The sequence below is a fragment of the Terrapene carolina genome, unplaced genomic scaffold (genome assembly GCF_002925995.2).
Source record: "Terrapene carolina triunguis isolate 2854851 unplaced genomic scaffold, T_m_triunguis-2.0 Scaffold136, whole genome shotgun sequence".
Taxonomy (NCBI): Eukaryota; Metazoa; Chordata; order Testudines; family Emydidae; genus Terrapene; species Terrapene triunguis.
This window is the reverse complement of record NW_020664487.1, coordinates 5,672,919-5,690,356: the sequence shown is the minus strand read 5'-3', so window position 1 is coordinate 5,690,356 and position 17,438 is coordinate 5,672,919.

The window sequence follows — 17,438 nt, the reverse complement described above, 5'->3', positions numbered from 1 at the left end:
CCTATGGAACTGATAAAGTGGTTGTCCATGTCATACTGTCCATGTGTCTCAACCATAAAGAAGCATTGTGAGCATCACTGCATGATAGTCTTTTCGTTTCACACCCCATTGCTCCCTAGATGTTAAGACAGCATTCCAAATGCAGAGCTGGCCTTAGCTGTGTGATGGGTAATCTCATCATGAATTGTGGCATTCTGTGACCCCATGCTCCCTAGGTAGCAAAACTCCTCCATTGACTAGAGAGGAGCAGTGTTGATCTTAATATTTGTGTAGATATGCACACCCCTGGCACAGGCTGGTATGGTTCTTCAGTTTTCTTCAGGCTAATGGTGAAACCAAAGCCACTGATGACATTCACTTTACTTTGCTCATGCAGTCAATCGAGTAAGCAACAAGTAGCAATAAAATGAAGGCCGGATCCTTAGCTGATGTAAATCGATGTAGCTCCATTGAAGTGAAGAGAGGAAGGCCACTATTTGAAGTAAAGGAATCTGCCCTTCTTTTTACCTGTAGAGGATCTTGGTCTTTTCTCAGGTTGGTTGAAAAGTAGATGTTGTATGATGAACAAGGCATAAAGCTTTTACCTGGGAATAACTGAATGTTGTTGCTATCTTCCAATAGAGGATTAGGTAAATTTTGTTTGTAAAAGGTGGATTATTTTACAGACTTCATATAAACTGGGAGGAGAAGTCACACATTTCATTGCTTCTGTAGGATGAGTGCATTGCACATATCAAGGGCTTTCTTCCAGTCCTGCCTCCCATCCCCCTCTATTGCAGAGACTCCCTGCATCCCTCTACCTCATCCCTCACACCAAGGATTTTGTCTCCTATTTCTCCCCCGCCCCTTCCCTTACAGCTGAGTCCCTCATTCTCCCTCCATCATATGCCAGGGGTTCTGTGTCCCTCCATTTCCCCCATCCTCCTCCTCCTTCCCCACCATAGCAGGGGCTCTGTGTCCCCCTCTTCCATACCATTTTTCCCCATTCTCCTCCATGGCAAGGACTCCATGTGTAGGATGACCATATAGGCAACTGTGAAAAAACAGGATGGGGGTGGGGAGGTAATAGGCACCTATATAAGAAAAAGTCCCAAAAAACAGGACTGTCCCTATAAAAATGGGACATCTGGTCACCCTACTCCATGTGTTCCGTCTTCCTCCCACTTCCCCATACCATTCTTATTTCTTTCTGGGAGATAAGTCATTAGGGTGTCAACATTTTTAAACTCTTGGGGTGATAGGCAGAGCTGCGATGGAGCATATTATGCAAGAATTGATCTAAAGACAACTACAGAGGAGGCTGAAGCAGGTTCATCTGCTAATCAGATGATAGGGGCACCATGTTTGCCCCATTTCCTCCCCCAGTTTTCTGACTTTCACCCGAATCAGTAGGGTTCTGCTCATTGATACTTAGAACACTCCCTGAAACTGGAATTGACCCGATATGGTATTCTAAAGTTATCGCATTACAGCAAGACAGATGAATTGACAAACCGAGAGAGGCCATCGAGTTTAACGTAGAGCGCTGATTCACTCAGCCAATTGCTACACCCAAGAAAAGGTTTTTAGAACTATGACCAGCGACCCTTATTTTTTTTTTTTCTGGCAGATTGTTTGCTGTGCTTATCAGTTTGGTTTTCTAATGTTTGACTTACATGTAAAAAGAAAAAAAGGTCAGACATTGACCAACAGTAGATATGCATCTTTTATTTGAGACGAGATGGAGACTTAGATATAGAATGTGCTAGAATAAGCAGAATATGTTCATTTGAATTGAAAATGAAAATGTGAATAGGATAGTTCCTTTGATTGCTATAGTGGCTAGGACATGCTGATATGTATTAAGTAACGTGCTACAACAGGGCCATTTGCTCACACCTCAGGAGAGCTGTCAGGCAGTATTATCAGCCATTTGTCCTTAATGAGCCACCAGCTTGTTAAAAGTTCCTGTAATTTAAAAGTGTGTAGCTCTCGGTCTAGGAGAGCTACAGTATGTGCTATGGCTGGATCCTTCCATTGTGCCCAAGGGATTAACGCGCTACCTCCCATCAGGAGTTAAATTGCAATGGGAGTTAGGTGCCTAACTCATTTATTTGCTTTTGTAAATCCCTCTAGGTATCTATCTGCCTTTTGAGGAGCCCAAATACCCGGTTGACACTGCACACTAATGCAGAGAGGGAATAGGGCTTTTCACTTTCCAGCTGCCTTTTGCCACTGTATTTTTCCATGTACAAATGACACACACACTTATCTTTAGTCAGAATAACCTTTACTTTATATCAAGAGAACAATAAAGCAGGCATTATTTGTGAGTGTTTCAGCATTGTCAACCCCAAGCATTCAGAACCTGAGCGTCAGGCCGCAAAAAAAATAATGAGATTAGCTTAAATATCATGAGATTATTTTTTGAATATATATATATATTTTATTTATTTCTAAGCCTTTAGGATGCATGTGTGTCACTTTTTCAAGCTCTTCTCTATGATCTTAGGGCGACAAACTAAAAAAAAAAAAAGCAGCTGAGCTTCTCATACAATCACATGACTCCAGAAGTAGGGGGCTTTAGGAAAAATGCTGTCCATTTTCACACATGACTAGTCCGAGCAGCTGCAAGCCACATGTGCTACATCTCCTTCCTGCCTCCAAATAAGCTCCTATTGCTCAGGATCAGTGGGGGTGTCCTGTTCTTGTATAGGATTTGTAAGCACTTCGCAGTCAGAGACGTGGCTAATTGCTTTTGGAAGGACTCAGTCTTTTACTGTGGTTAATTTTCCTTTTGCCTGCACAGGACTGTGCTGCTCCTTAGTATTCGAAGTATGAAAACAGTAGACAAATAGAGGCCTCAGGTGCATGCACAAGCCCTATTGGCATCCATGAGTTATGTACGCACATGCGAGCAGGGAGGCCATTGGTCCTGTTTAAATCCCGACAGCCCTAGTCCTGTACCTGTCCAGTGGGGACTTAGGCCTGGATGTGGCTTTCTCCAGTAAATGAGGTCTCATAGCCCTGGTACCATTCTGAGTGGGAATGTCTACACTGCTACATTTAACCCCACAGCACAAGTCAGTTGACCTGGACTCTGAGACTCACAGCTGCAGAGGGGTGTGGTTTTTTTGGGGAGGGCGGGAGGGGTTTGGGCCCCACAGCTCTTGTTGGTTTGGACATGTGTAGCTAGCTGAAAGGATTGCTAGGCCTTGATGCTGCAGGGCCTTGCCTAGCGCTCTGGCAGGAGCTCAAAGCTGTTGTGTTTCAGTCCCGGTGTGAGTGGGGGTCTGCCCAAGGGCACCAGAAAGGGTAGGTCTCTCGTATAGAGCAGAATTAAGTCTCATGCTCTTTGCATCCTTGCTCTTAGTTGCTTTTTTACCCCAACTTCTAAGACCACAACACACAAATAACCCACTGAAAGGGGATCCATAGTTGCCATACCTTAGGACAACAAATGTGGAAGCTCTTGGCTGGTAACCTTTGCTACTTTGCTGATGAGACATATTTTTATCAGTTTCCATGGTGTTTCCCATGAAACTTTGAACTGACATTTTTGTTTTGAAAACGTTATTGTACCTCCTGGTGACAAACACAAACCCCACTGACATGGACTTAGGCTGTTGAAAAGTATCCTGCCACCCACAAATGGAAAATAACTAGCAAGTTGGTCATTGGACTCAACAGCACAGAAGATTCAGCATTTGCTTTTGCATTTGCAGTAAACAAAAACCCTTATTGGGGCAACTTTCAAAGTTCTAATGCATTCACTGACTATCTGTTGGGTTATTTTTATATTTTTGCTTCTTTCTCAAAAAGATTTTTATTTGGCTCAGGCTATTAACACCGTTTTGCAGAAAGCATATCTACTTCTTTCCCCTTGACAAGGGAAAGGATCAGAGAGCCAACTCCTTCCATATATTTATAGAACCCTGACTGCAAATCATTAAGGACAATGACCAAATCAAAGGGAGAGAAGTTGGAGATTCATAAAGGGGTAGACTTTTAAAACCTTCCCCCTCTTCTCTTCTCCCCTCCTCTGCAATCCGCCATTTGCAGGCACAAACAACTGTAGGCACAAATTATATCATTTCATCTTCCTACATGTGGGCAAAAGCAAGCAGTAAAACACCTAGGGTGGGATCAGTGCTAGCCTCACTCTGTTCCCGCTGGAGTCAGTGGTAAAACTTCCACTGACTTCAGTGGAAGCAGTTAGGCTAAAGCTGAGCAATTTGGAAAATCCCACCCCTGCGTTACCGCAGTTGCATCTGCAGATTACTTACCAACTTGTTGGGTCAAAAAGGGAGACAGGGAGGAGGCTGGATGAAAATCAGGCTTTTTATATAAGGAATACGACACTCTAGATTACAGAATCGCCCAGGTCAATTCTACACGTAAACCCTGATTCTGCAATTGGATCCACACAGATGAGCCCTTACGCATGTGTGGTTTCAATGAGGAGCCATGCCAGTGCAATGGTCCAATTGGAGGATAGTCCCTGATCATGCAAACACTTACAGACACACCTTTAACTATATGCACATGGGTAGTCCCATTGATAAATTTAAATATAGATGTTTGCGGTCTTGTTTGTTTGCAGGTCTGAAGAATTTCGTCTTGGTTATGGGTAATTTGCTGGGCAAAATATTCTTCATGAAAAAGGAGAGGGATTTTGGGAAGGACTGTATTCACAAAGGATAGGATTTTCAAACGTATGTAGGTGACTTAGGTTCCTAAGTCCTATTGATTTTCAGTTAGAGGCTCCTAAGTCACTCAGGTGCTTTTGAAAATTTTAGCCATTAAGTGACTTTAAATTTACAGAACTTCAGCAAAATTGCAGTCATCTTGTGAAATTATTTGAACTTGCAAAATAATGATAATGAAGTGGGTTTTTTGTGCAAAAATTTAACTTCTCTGTAAGAATTCTCTTAAATTTTGATCCAGTGGAAGCAGGTTGGAAAAGACCTCCTGGAAGACCTAAAACACAGTGGCTGGATAGCATCAGACAGATGTCCTTCACAGGCATACTATCTCGTAACGCACCAGATGTGGCTCAGGACAGAACATCATGACGTGTTTGGTGGCCTCTACGCTGTCCAAGCGACAGCATGAGAAATACCCTAACCTTTGTGCAAACTTTTTCAGTGCGAGAATAGCTACCGTTGCAGTTTTCACATTAGGCAGATCACATAAGTTACATGGTATTGCTTCACTTCTCTCTAAGCTGGGCCAATTCCGAACGGTCAATGTGTTCAGCAAGAAGCATGTCTGGTGTCTCTGTCAGGGATAAGCTGCAGTTAGAATTATTACTACCCTCCACTTCGAGAGCACCCCAAACTGTGGTGTTCATGCAAATGGCCTGCTGTCAGCTTGGGGGAACATGGAGCAAAACTGCTTAGCCCTTCAGTTCAGCCCTCACACCACTTTGCTTGCTGTGCTCCACACTGGAGCACAACTGACCTATAGTCATTCTTAGAGGTGGGCAAAAGTAATCATTCAAATGAAAGCATGCAGATTCAGTCTGATGGCATTAAACACCCCATTCTGAGCCCAGTGTGCAGCTGCCCCTCTCATTGGGGAACACTTACACACGTATTCCCACTAAAATCCAGGGGAGTAAGGACTGCACAATCAGGACCTTACTGTAAACGTTCAACTGAATAACATTTTGTTCTCTAAAATGTTTGGGGAAAGGGGAAGTGTACTGAAGATTAGAATGGATTTGTGCCAAAGCGTTCACAAAGTCACCCTGGAAGCTCTTTGCGGTTTGGCAGGCATTCGTTCAGGAAGCAGAAATGGTGCCATTTGGCTTATGTGATCAGTCAGACGGGACAAACTTATGTCTAGCAAATACTGAAAGCAAGCAGTTTGCAAGCGGTCCCTAGATTGAGTGATGTTCGCAAACCAATGGTTTGCACATAAGAAACAAATTCATATGAATTTGTCTGTTTGTAGATAAAATTGCAAAGAGAACAGGAGGTTAAATTCATCAAATCCACAGTTGGCTGTGAATAGGCCACCCAGCTCTAATCTTGACAGAGTCCCTTTCCAAGCTATATGAGATTATTTTAAAACCAGCATCAAAGCACCAATCCATACAGGTGCTTTAAGGTACCAGAACCTTCACAGGGGAACTGGCAACATTTCCTGCAGAAAGCAGCTTACAGTATCTGGTACTGTCTGCTAACATGGGTTCTGAGCATGCCTCCTTGTGTTAATCAAAAGTGATTCGCAGCCCTAGACTCAGCCAGGAAAGGGTGCCATCTCCTGTTAAAATAGCTCTTCTGCACAGAGGACTTTTATGCTAACATAAGGCAGAAAAGTTTTATTTTTACAGTTTGGTACAGACATCCCCACAGTCATAGCTGCTGAGGGCAAGGAAGGGTTTTTACTTCTGGACAGAGACAGCAATTCCCCAGGCTGGTCCCATTCAGTAGTTGGCTGTTCTGGCGCACACAACTCTTGGGCCTCTTCTATATATTTCATTACATTGGGGCAGGGCGTTATAACACAATAGTGCCCCTGGTAGTATTTTCAGCCATGGGTCCTGTGCCTAAAACATTCAACAACACTGGAACAGTCAGGCCCTAACTCTGCAACATAAAACTTTCCTTCTCCAAATTCCCACCAGGGAGGGACAGGAGAAGCCATCATCTCCCTTCAACACCCACTGGGAGAAGGAAGGCAAAAGCTACTGAAACAGTCCCTACAACCTGTTTGACAAATCATATGGCCAAAGGAGGAAGTGTTGAGACAAAAGAGGGAAGAGGCCTTCTCTAGTGGATAGGTCACTGTGCCACTGATGTGTTGTGTAACCTTGGGCAAGTCCCTTCACCTCTGTGTCTTATCCCACCCTTTGCCTGTCTTGTCTATTAAGACTGTGTGCTCTCAGGGCAGGAAGTGTCCCTTGGCACAATGAGAGTCTGATTTTTAGTTGGAGCCTCTGAGTGCTACTGTCCTGCTACTAATAACAATAATAACTTTATTGGGCCAATGTCATCCTTGGCTGTATAAACGGGGGAATCTCGAGTAGGAGTAAAGAGGTTATTTTAATCTCTGTAATTGGTACTGGGGCAACTGCTGCTGGAATAGTGTGTGCCCACAGGTCAAGAAGGATGTTGATAAACTAGAGATGAGTCAGAGAAAAGCCACAAGAACGATTAAAGGATCAGAAATCACTGTAAAGCAGGTTAAATAGATTGAGTTCCTTAAGTCTAAGGGTATGTCTACACTACAAAATTAGGTCGGATTTATAGAAGCCGGTTTTATAGAAACCGGTTGTATGCAGCCGATTGTGTGTGTCCCCACCTAAAATGCTCTAAGTGCATGAAGTCGGCGGACCGCGTCCACAGTACCGAGGCTAGCGTCGACTTCCGGCGCATTGCACTATGGTACCTATCCCACAGTTCCTGGAGTCTCCGGTGCCCATTGGAATTATGGGTTGAGATCGCAATGCCCGGATGATGCAAAGCAGTGCCGCGAGGGGTTCTGGGTACATTGCGTCAGGCCCCTCCCCCGCCGTCACAGCAACGGCAGACAATAGATTCGCGCCTTTTTACCTGGGTTACCTGTGCAGACAACATACCACGCCAAGCATTGAGCCTGCTCAGCTCAGCTCACCGTCACCATATCTCTTCCGGGTGCCGGCAAACGTGGGACTGCATTGCTAAACAGCAGCAGCAGCTTACTGCCTTTTGGCGGTAGACGGTGCAGCATGACTGGTAGCCTTCATTGGCGATCTGGGTGCTGGCAGCTGTGGGGCTGGCAGCCGTAGGGCTGCATTGCACCAGCCCCTTGCCTTTTGGTAGAAGATGGTTTATTACGACTGGTAACCGTCGTCGTCGTACTGCAGTGGCTGTCGATCATGGGCACCCGGGCAGACAATGATGGTTATCAGTCGTAGTATGCTATTTTCTGCCAGGCGCCCTGTTGGCTCATTGCACGTTAGCAGAGTCGTAGTATGCTATTTTCTGCCAAGTGCTCAGTATTGTCTGCTAAGCACCCAGAAGAGGCCGATGGCGATCTGGGTGCTGGCAGACATGGGGCTGGCAGACGTGGGGCTAGATTGCTACACAGCAGCAACCTCTTGCCTTTTGGGCAGAAGATAGTATATTATGACTGGTATCCGTCGTTGTCATACTGCAGTGGGCATCATATTGTGCAGTAGACCTGAAGGCTTACTGCCAAGCGCCCAGAAAATGCCAAGGGCTATCAGTCATGCTGCACCGTCGTCTTAAGATGTAAAAAATAGATTTATTCTGTATTCATTTGCTTCCCCCCTCCCTCCTGCTAAACCCAGGCTTTTGAGTTCAATCTTTGGGGGGGGGGGCATTCTGTGTGACAGTTGTTTGTGTTTCTCCCTGATGCAAAGCCACCTTTCTTGATTTTAATTCCCTGTACCTGTACGCCATGTCGTCACTCGCCCCTCCCTCCCTCCCTCTCTCCCTCCCTCCCTTCTTCCCCTGGTCCGTCAGATACTACTTTCGCGCCTTTTTTCAGACCAGACGCCATAGCCAGCACTGGGATCATGGAGCCCGCTCAGATCACCGCGGCAATTATGAGCACTATGAACACCACGCGCATTGTCCTGGAGCATATGCAGAGCCTCCTGGACATGCCAAAGCCAAACCAGGACCAGCTGAGGAGGAGGCGATTGCAGCGCGGCGACGATAGTGATGAGGAAATTGACATGGACCTCTCACAAAGCACAGGCCCCAGCAATGTGGAAATCATGGTGTTACTGGGGCAGGTTCATGCCGTGGACCGCCGATTCTGGGCCCGGGAAACAAGCACAGACTGGTGGGACCGCATCGTGTTGCAGGTCTGGGACGATGCCCAGTGGCTGCGAAACTTTCGCATGCGTAAGGGCACTTTCATGGAACTTTGACTTGCTTTCCCCTGCCCTGAAGCGCCAGAATACCAGGATGAGAGCAGCCCTCACAGTGGAGAAGCGAGTGGCGATAGCCCTGTGGAAGCTTGCAACGCCAGACAGCTACCGGTCAGTCGGGAATCAATTTGGAGTGGGCAAATCTACTGTGGGGGCTGCTGTGATCCAAGTTGCCAGGGCAATGAGAGACCTGGTGATATCAAGGGTAGTGACTCTGGGAAACGTGCAGACCATAGTGGATGGCTTTGCTGCAATGGGATTCCCAAACTGTGGTGGGGCGATAGACGGAACCCATATCCCTATCTTGGCACCGGCGCACCAAGCCACCGACTACATAAACCGCAAGGGGTACTTTTCAATGCTGCTGCAAGCCCTGGTGGATCACAAGGGACGTTTCACCGACATCAACGTGGGCTGGCCGGGAAGGGTACATGATGCTCGCGTCTTCAGGCAGTCTCTTCTGTTTCGAAAGCTGGAGGAAGGGACTTTCTTCCCGGACCAGAAAATAACCATTGGGGATGTTGAAATGCCTATCGTTATCCTTGGGGACCCAGCCTACCCCTTAATGCCATGGCTCATGAAGCCGTACACAGGCAGCCTGGACAGTAGTCAGGACCTGTTCAACTACAGGCTAAGCAAGTGCCGAATGGTGGTGGAATGTGCATTTGGCCGTTTAAAAGCGCGCTGGCGCAGCTTACTGACTCGCTCAGACCTTAGCGAAAAGAATATCCCCATTGTTATTGCTGCTTGCTGTGCGCTCCACAATATATGTGAAAGTAAGGGGGAGACATTTATGGCGGGGTGGGAGGTTGAGGCAAATCGCCTGGCCGCTGATTACGCGCAGCCAGACACCAGGGCGGTTAGAGGAGCACAGCAGGGCGCGGTGCGCATCAGAGAAGCGTTGAAAACCAGTTTTGTGACTGGCCAGGCTACGGAGTGAAACTTCTGTTTGTTGCTCCTTGATGAACCCTCTGCCCCTCTCCCACCACCCTGTTAACTCTACTTCCCTGCAAACCAACCACCCCACCCTCCCCTACTACCCTCCCCCCTTCGAGCACCACTTGCAGAGGCAATAAAGTCATTGTTACTTCACATTCATGCATTCTTTATTAATTCAGCACACAACTAGGGGGATAATTGGAAAGGTAGCCCGGGATGGGTGGGGGAGGAGGGAAGGAAAAGGACACACTCCAATTTAAAACTTTAAAACTTATTGCTATGGAAATCATCTAGGGTGGAGTGAGTGGGTGGCCGAAGGCCCCCCCACCGTGTTCTTGGGCGTCTGGGTGAGGAGGCAATGGGACTTGGGGAGGATGGCTGCTGGTTACAGAGGGGCTGTAGCGGCGGTCTCTGCTCCTGCTGCCTTTCCTGCAGCTCAACCATACGCAGGAGCATATCACTTTGATGCTCCAGCAGCCGGAGCATCGACTCTTGCTTTCTGATTACAAGTTGACGCCACCTCTCCTCTTCAGCCCGCGTTTCAGCACGCAACTTCTCCTCTTCAGCCCGCGATTCAGCACGCCACCTCTCCTCTCGCTCATATTGGGCTTTTTTAAAATCGGTCATTGACTGCCTCCACGCATTCAGCTGTGCTCTGTCAGCGTGGGAGGCAGTCTGAAGTTCAGTAAACATTTCGTCACGCGTCCTTCGCTTCCTTCTTCGAATATTCACTAGCCTCTGTGAAGGAGTAAGATTTGCAGCTGGTGGAGAAGGGAGAGGTGGTTAAAAAAGATACATTTTAGAGAACAATGGGTAGACTCTTTCACGTTAGATTTTGCTGTTCACAACATCACACAGCACATGTGCTTTCGTTACAAGGTCGCATTTTTCCTCTTATATTGAGAGTCTCCTGGTTTGGTGTGAGAGATCACTCACGCAGTGCCAGGACACAGATTTCAGCTTGCAGGCAGCCATGGTAAGACATATAGTCTTTGGGCTTTTTTAACCTTCTTAACATGTGGGGATGGTTTCAAACAGTTCTGCCCTCATTTCCCATACCAAGCACCCGTGCCATTTAAAATGGGTTTGCAATGTAAAAGGAGGGGCTGCGATTTCAGGTTTAACATGCAGCACAAACCCAACTAACTCCCCTCCCCCACACACCCAATTCTCTGGGATGGTCACTTCAACCCTCCCCCCCACCGCGTGGTTAACAGCGGGGAATATTTCTGTTCAGCAGAGCAGGAAGGGGCACCTCTGAATGTCCCCTTAATAAAATTGCCCCATTTTAACCAGGTGACCGTGAATGATATCACTCTCCTGAGGATAACAAAGAGAGATAAGGAATGGATGTTGTCTGCATGCCAGCAAACACCGGGACCATACGCTGCCATGCTTTGTTATGCAATGATTCCAGACTACGTGCTACTGGCCTGGCGTGGTAAAGTGTCCTACCATGGCGGACAGGATAAGGCAGCCCTCCCCAGAAACCTTTTGCAAAGGCTTTGGGAGTACATGAAGGAGAGCTTTCTGGAGATGTCCCTGGAGGATTTCCGCTCCATCCCCATACACGTTAACAGACTTTTCCAGTAGCTGTACTGGCCGCGATTGCCAGGGCAAATTAATCATTAAACACGCTTGTTTTTAAACCATGTGTAATTTTTGCAAAGGTACACTCACCAGAGGTCCCCTGTGTGCCCTCAGGGTCTTGGGTGAGTTCGGGGGTTACTGGTTCCAGGTCCAGGGTGACAAACATATCCTGGCTGTTGGGGTAACTGGTTTCTACGCTTCCTTGCTGCTGTGAGCTATCTATGTTCTCTCCATCCTCATCTTCCTCGTCCGCCGAACCCGCTTCCCCGTTTCCAGAGAGGGACTCATAGAACACGCTTGGGCTAGTGGTGGCTGCACCCCCTAGAATGGCATGCAGCTCCGCGTAGTAGCGGCATGTTTGCGGCTCTGCCCCGGACCTTCCGTTTGCGTCTCTGACTTTGTGGTAGGCTTGCCTTAGCTCCTTAATTTTCACGCGGCACTGCTGTGCGTCCCTGTTATGGCCTCTGTCCTTCATGGCCTTGGAGATCTTTTCTAATGTTTTGCCGTTTCTTTTACTGTTTCGGAGTTCGGCAAGCACTGCTTCATCTCCCCAGATGGCGATCAGATCCCGTACCTCCCGCTCGGTCCAGGCTGGAGCTCTTCTGCGATCCTGGGACTGGGACTGGGACTCCATCACGGTTACCTGTGCTGATGGGCTCTGCATGGTCACCTGTGCTCTCCACGCTGAGCAAACAGGAAATGAAATTCAAACGTTCGCGGGGCTTTTCCTGTCTACCTGGCCAGTGCATCTGAGATGAGAGTGCTGTCCAGAGCGGTCACAATGAAGCACTGTGGGATAGCTCCCGGAGGCCAGTAATGTCGAATTCCGTCCACACTAACCCAATTCCGACCCCCTAAGGCCAATTTTATCGCTAATCCCCTTGTCGAGGTGGTGTTAGGAAACCGGTTTAAAGGGCCCTTTAAGTCGACAGAAAGGGCTTCGTAGTGTAAACGTGTCCAGGCTTAAGTCGATTTAACGCGGCTAAAGTCGACCTAAACTCGTAGTGTAGACCAGGCCTAACTTGATAAAGAGAAGGTTCGGGGTGACTTGATCACAGTTTTATAAGTTACCTACGTGGGGAACAATTTTTTAATAATGGGCCCCTCAATCTAGCAGAGAAAGGTATAGCATGATCAGTGGCTGGAAATTGAAGGTAGACAAATTCAGACTGGAAATAAGGGGTAAATTTTTAACAGTGAGGGGAACTAACTATTGGAACAATTTGCCAAGAGGTCATAGTGGATTCTCCATCACTGGCCATTTTTAAATCCAGATTGGACATTTTTCTAAAAGATCTGCTGTCGGGAATCAGGGCCTGCTGCAGAGCTAGTCGTCAGGCAGCCTCATCAGTGCAGCTGTCTGATAGCCACACAACCTCTTAAGCCAGCAGCAGCGTACTAGCTTTTCAACACTAATGCTTACTGCAATGTGGTCCCATGTTGCCTTGATCCTGCATTGCACCCAGCCTTGCCTTTGGCTCCTGGCTATGGACTCCAGCTTCACCCTCTGGCTCTGATTTCCAGTTCATGACCTCTGTTTTGGACCCCTGGCAACTGACTACAGCTCTGAATCTGGCCACTAGACCTGCTGCCCACTCTGGCCATGAGGCTAGACCGCCCTCATCCTGATTGGCTGACACATGCTCTAGGAATAATTTTGGGGAGGTTCTATGGCCTGTACTGTACAGGAGGTCTGACTGGATGATCGCAATGGTCCCTTCTGGCCTTGGAATCTATGAATAATACTAGTCAAATTTTCATCAAAGGGGGAGTGGTGTTTTGTGTTTTGATTGAGAAGATGCCTTCTCAAATTTGTGGAAAATTTTCATATCCTTTGAAAATTTCCCTTCGTCAAGGAAATTTATTTTAAAAAAAATCTAATTAGAATGGAATTTAAATTTTGTTGGGGGGGGGGTTTCCCCCCCACCTCTCCTTTTTTTTTCTTTTAAGGGGAACGCTAAAGTTTCTAAGGATGATCACAGAAAATCTGAGTGGTCTTCAATGGGCCAAAGTGTTTTCAGGCTGACTCCTTTAGTCAGTTTCAGCTTGATACGTAGCGCCAGATGTACTTTATTAAAATACATATTCATTCTTGCTACTGAATGGAATATTTTTATTTAAAAACACCGAATCTATTGATTTTTGCATATATAAAGTTCCTATCCTCCTATTAATTTAAAAATATATACTTGATATTCATGAAAAGATGAAGTAGATAATTTAAATGAGAAATGTACAGTGATGTATGATGAAATTTACCATTAAAATTCATTAACCTGAACAAGTGGGAGTCTTTTAACATGCAGCCTTGAATGGATCATTTAATGCAGTGTTTAGGTCTTAAAATGAAGTTACGCACTGGATTTTATGGGATCAATATTATTTTTCCCCTGTCAGAAAATTATTATTAGCCCCTCTAATATGATTAAAGGTATTTATGACTAATGGTCTCCTCAATATAAAATATATTTACCTCATTATGTACCTGGATTGGGAGAGTCCACACAGACACAAAGTACTTTACAATCAGCCGGCAGTAAATACACCCCAGGTCAGGGTGACATTTTTCCTTAGTTGGTCTATTTATTCATTAAGCATCAGTCATTTGCAGAAGTGTAAGCCAGGTAATTTCATGCATAAGCTATTTAAAATTGGAATCTGCAAAGCACTGTTGGGACCAATTCTGCATTGGCTAGGGAAGGGATAATGGATTAGATTATTACCTAGAAGGGGCCTGATTTTCAAAAAGCCAGACCTGTAATTACCATCCGTACATATACAGATTAGGTATTTACACATGCAAATTGCCACTCAGACAAATGACTGTGCATGCGAATATCTGATGACACACTCAGTCAAGGTAGCTGCAGCTTAGATGCACAATTGCTCAGTAACTTTTTGAAAGCTAGACTGGGATTTAGGTCTTTTTATACCTCTGATTCCATGATCCAATGATCACTGCACTCAGAAAACTCTGCAGCTCTGAAGAACTCCCTTTTTGTTTGCTACTGATGAAGGAAAATCCTATATTAACCTGTAACTCAGGTCAAAAGTCAGGTGAAGAACCAGTTGTAAATGAGCAAACAGACGAGAAAAACTCAATATTATATATTTTTTTTAAAAGCACACACCTTGGTTTGTGCCCACAGCTATGAAAACGTGTCTTGTCTCATTACAGGCACCTATTTCTATACTGTCTCAGATTCATACTTAAGTGCCTACCTGTGCCCAGTTAACTGATTAGCCCATCATGTACAATAACCAAAGCAAAAAATTAATATCAGAATTCGTTTAACAGTGGACATTTTAAAAAGAGGTGTCTATGGGCAGAGCCATCCCTTGGGTACGGCGAATCGGTGTCACCGATCAGGGCCCTATGGGCCAGTGCGATTGGCCGGCGCCCAAGACCCCGGGCGCATGGGGGTGGTAGCCAAGACGGCGGGGCGGTAGCAGAGCCCTGGGCATGCAGGCTGGCAGCCGAGACCCTGGGGGTTCTGCAGCACCCCCCGCACCACTAATTCCAGGCCCCACACGCTCCTAGGGGTGGCCCAGTCTATGGGATTACTCATATGCTCAAAGTTAAGCATCTGCTAAAGTGCTCTGCAGAACTGGGACTGTAGGTGCCTTCAATATGAGTTTAGGAGCCTAAGCATTTATGTCATTAAAGACTGTTTCATGGTGCGTGTACACAGAAGGGTCGAATTAATGTTGTACAAGTGACCATAATTCTGGTATTTCCTAACTTTTTCAGTGCTTGACTGTGCAACTTTAATGTTCTTTTTAACACAGGTTTGGGCTTTCTCTGGGATGCATAAAAGTGGCAAAAGAGTTACAACGCACCATATGTTACTGCACCACCCCTGGGCTGCCTCTTGAGCATCAGGCATTTTGACTAACTACATCCGTAACTCGTGTTTATCAATTGAGGGCCAGATTGTGATCCGCTTACTCCTATTAAGGAGACTCCTCTTCCGCAAGTGACCCAGCTGGGACTGTTTGTGGAGTAAGGTACTATTCAATGTAATTAAGGATGTCATGGTCTGTCCCTAACTGAGCTTTAGGGAGACACTGATTTCAGTATTTTTGTAATGAATATAACTCAAGGCATCTGACATGTTTCACTATACTGAACTCAAGTAACTCCAGCTGTTTTCAACACTGCTTGAAAAGTGGGAGCCATATTTGACACCCAGTGTCAAGAGGGGTTAAATTTCCTACCGTAGAGGGGCCTTTCATTGAGCTTCCTGTAAGTTTGTTGTTATAGCCCCATTTAAACCTTCCTAAATCTTCCACTACACATGCGGTAAAGTGATTTCAGGGGTCACCGTTTTCATACATTTCTGAGCAGTGTATGAGGAACACATCTGTAGCTTCTTGCCACTAAACTTTTGCTAATTTTAAGTGTATAAAACTTTGCCTTCCCCCAGCCATATTTTTGGATTTGGAGATTTCAGATGTCTAATGACAATCACAATTAGGCAGTTGGGCCAGTGAGACCTTCTCTTAGTATGCAAATTGGAGATCAACCTCTCTCTACTGGGGGTATTTGGATTCAGGATTTTGGGGTGAATGACCCCTCCTTCTAGAGATTGTGGGGGGTGTTTTGGATCTGAAGTTTTGGTTTGGCTTATTAGGAAAGAGAGAAACGGAGGATTCAGCTGTAAAATTGGGATCCAGGTCTAGACTTGTGTTCCTAATACTTCCTCCCTTCAAGATGTGGCATTTTCAGACCCGGAGTTGTGGTTCATACCACTCTATGATACTAGGCTTTCTCGGAATGCGTTGCTAGTAATGCCATAGCATTTCATTGCCAACACTGCCATCCAGTGGCCACAATTATTAGTAAATAAAAGTGTCAGCTTGATTATGCCTCTGCACTCACCTGATCTGAGTTTTTGGCATTTCATTACCACGCTAACAAGGGATGACTTGATTATAGTGTATAAGTACCTACACAGAGAACCAAAATCTGAAAATAGAGGGTTTTCTAATCCAAAGGTATAACGAGATCCAGTGACTGGACGTTAAAGCTAGACTAATTCAGACTTAAAAATAAGGCACCGATTCTCAACAATGAGCATAATTAACGAAGGGCTGTCATGGATTCTCCATCACTGGCAACTTTTAAATATAGATTGGATGGTTGTTCTAAAAGATATGCTCTAGTCGAAACAGGAATTATTTTAGGGACACTCTCTGGCCTGTTATACAGGAAATCAGACTAGTTTACCACAATGGTCTCTTCTGGATTTATAATCTATGAATAAAATACTCCCTGACAAATTAGGTCAGAGCTTCAGTTCCCTAGCAACATGAAGAAAAAGCTACATAATGTCTTTCTCTGTCATTAACAAAGGTTATGCTATGAACAGGCAAATACCAGTATCAACCCTGTATTATGAGTCAGATCAAGAACTGGCTTTCAGCTTTAGTAGGCACTCTGTCAATGTTCTCAGTGCAGAGTATAATTTAATACAGGGTTCCCTTGCCAGATGGTCAGTGTTGGGCAGGGACTGAGCACGGTCCTAACAGGGTCACAGAGCAGCACTTGGTCAAATAGAGAGATTTCTCAGCGCAGACAGGGTGTGGGAATTGTAAAAGAGGAAATGTAAAAGCCTGTACTGAATGGGGTTAAACTGCAACTAATTTACAGCATCATTTTCTGTCTGTTTCTCTGTCTTCATGTTGATTAGGCCTGGTCTACACTAGGAGGTTATGTCGAATTTAGCAGCATTAAATCGAATTAACTCTGCACCCGTCCACACAATGAAGCTATTTAGTTCGACATAGAGGTCTCTTAAATTCGACTTCTGTACTCCTCCCCAACGAGGGGAGTAGCGCTAAATTCGACATGGCCATGTCGGATTAGGGTAGGTGTGGATGGAAATCGACGCTAATAGCTCCGGGAGCTATCCCACAGTGCACCACTCTGTTGACGCTCTGGACAGCAGTCCGAGCTTGGATGCTCTGACCAGCCACACAGGAAAAGCCCAGGGAAAATTTGAATTCCTTTTCCTGTCTGGGCAGTTTGAATCTCATT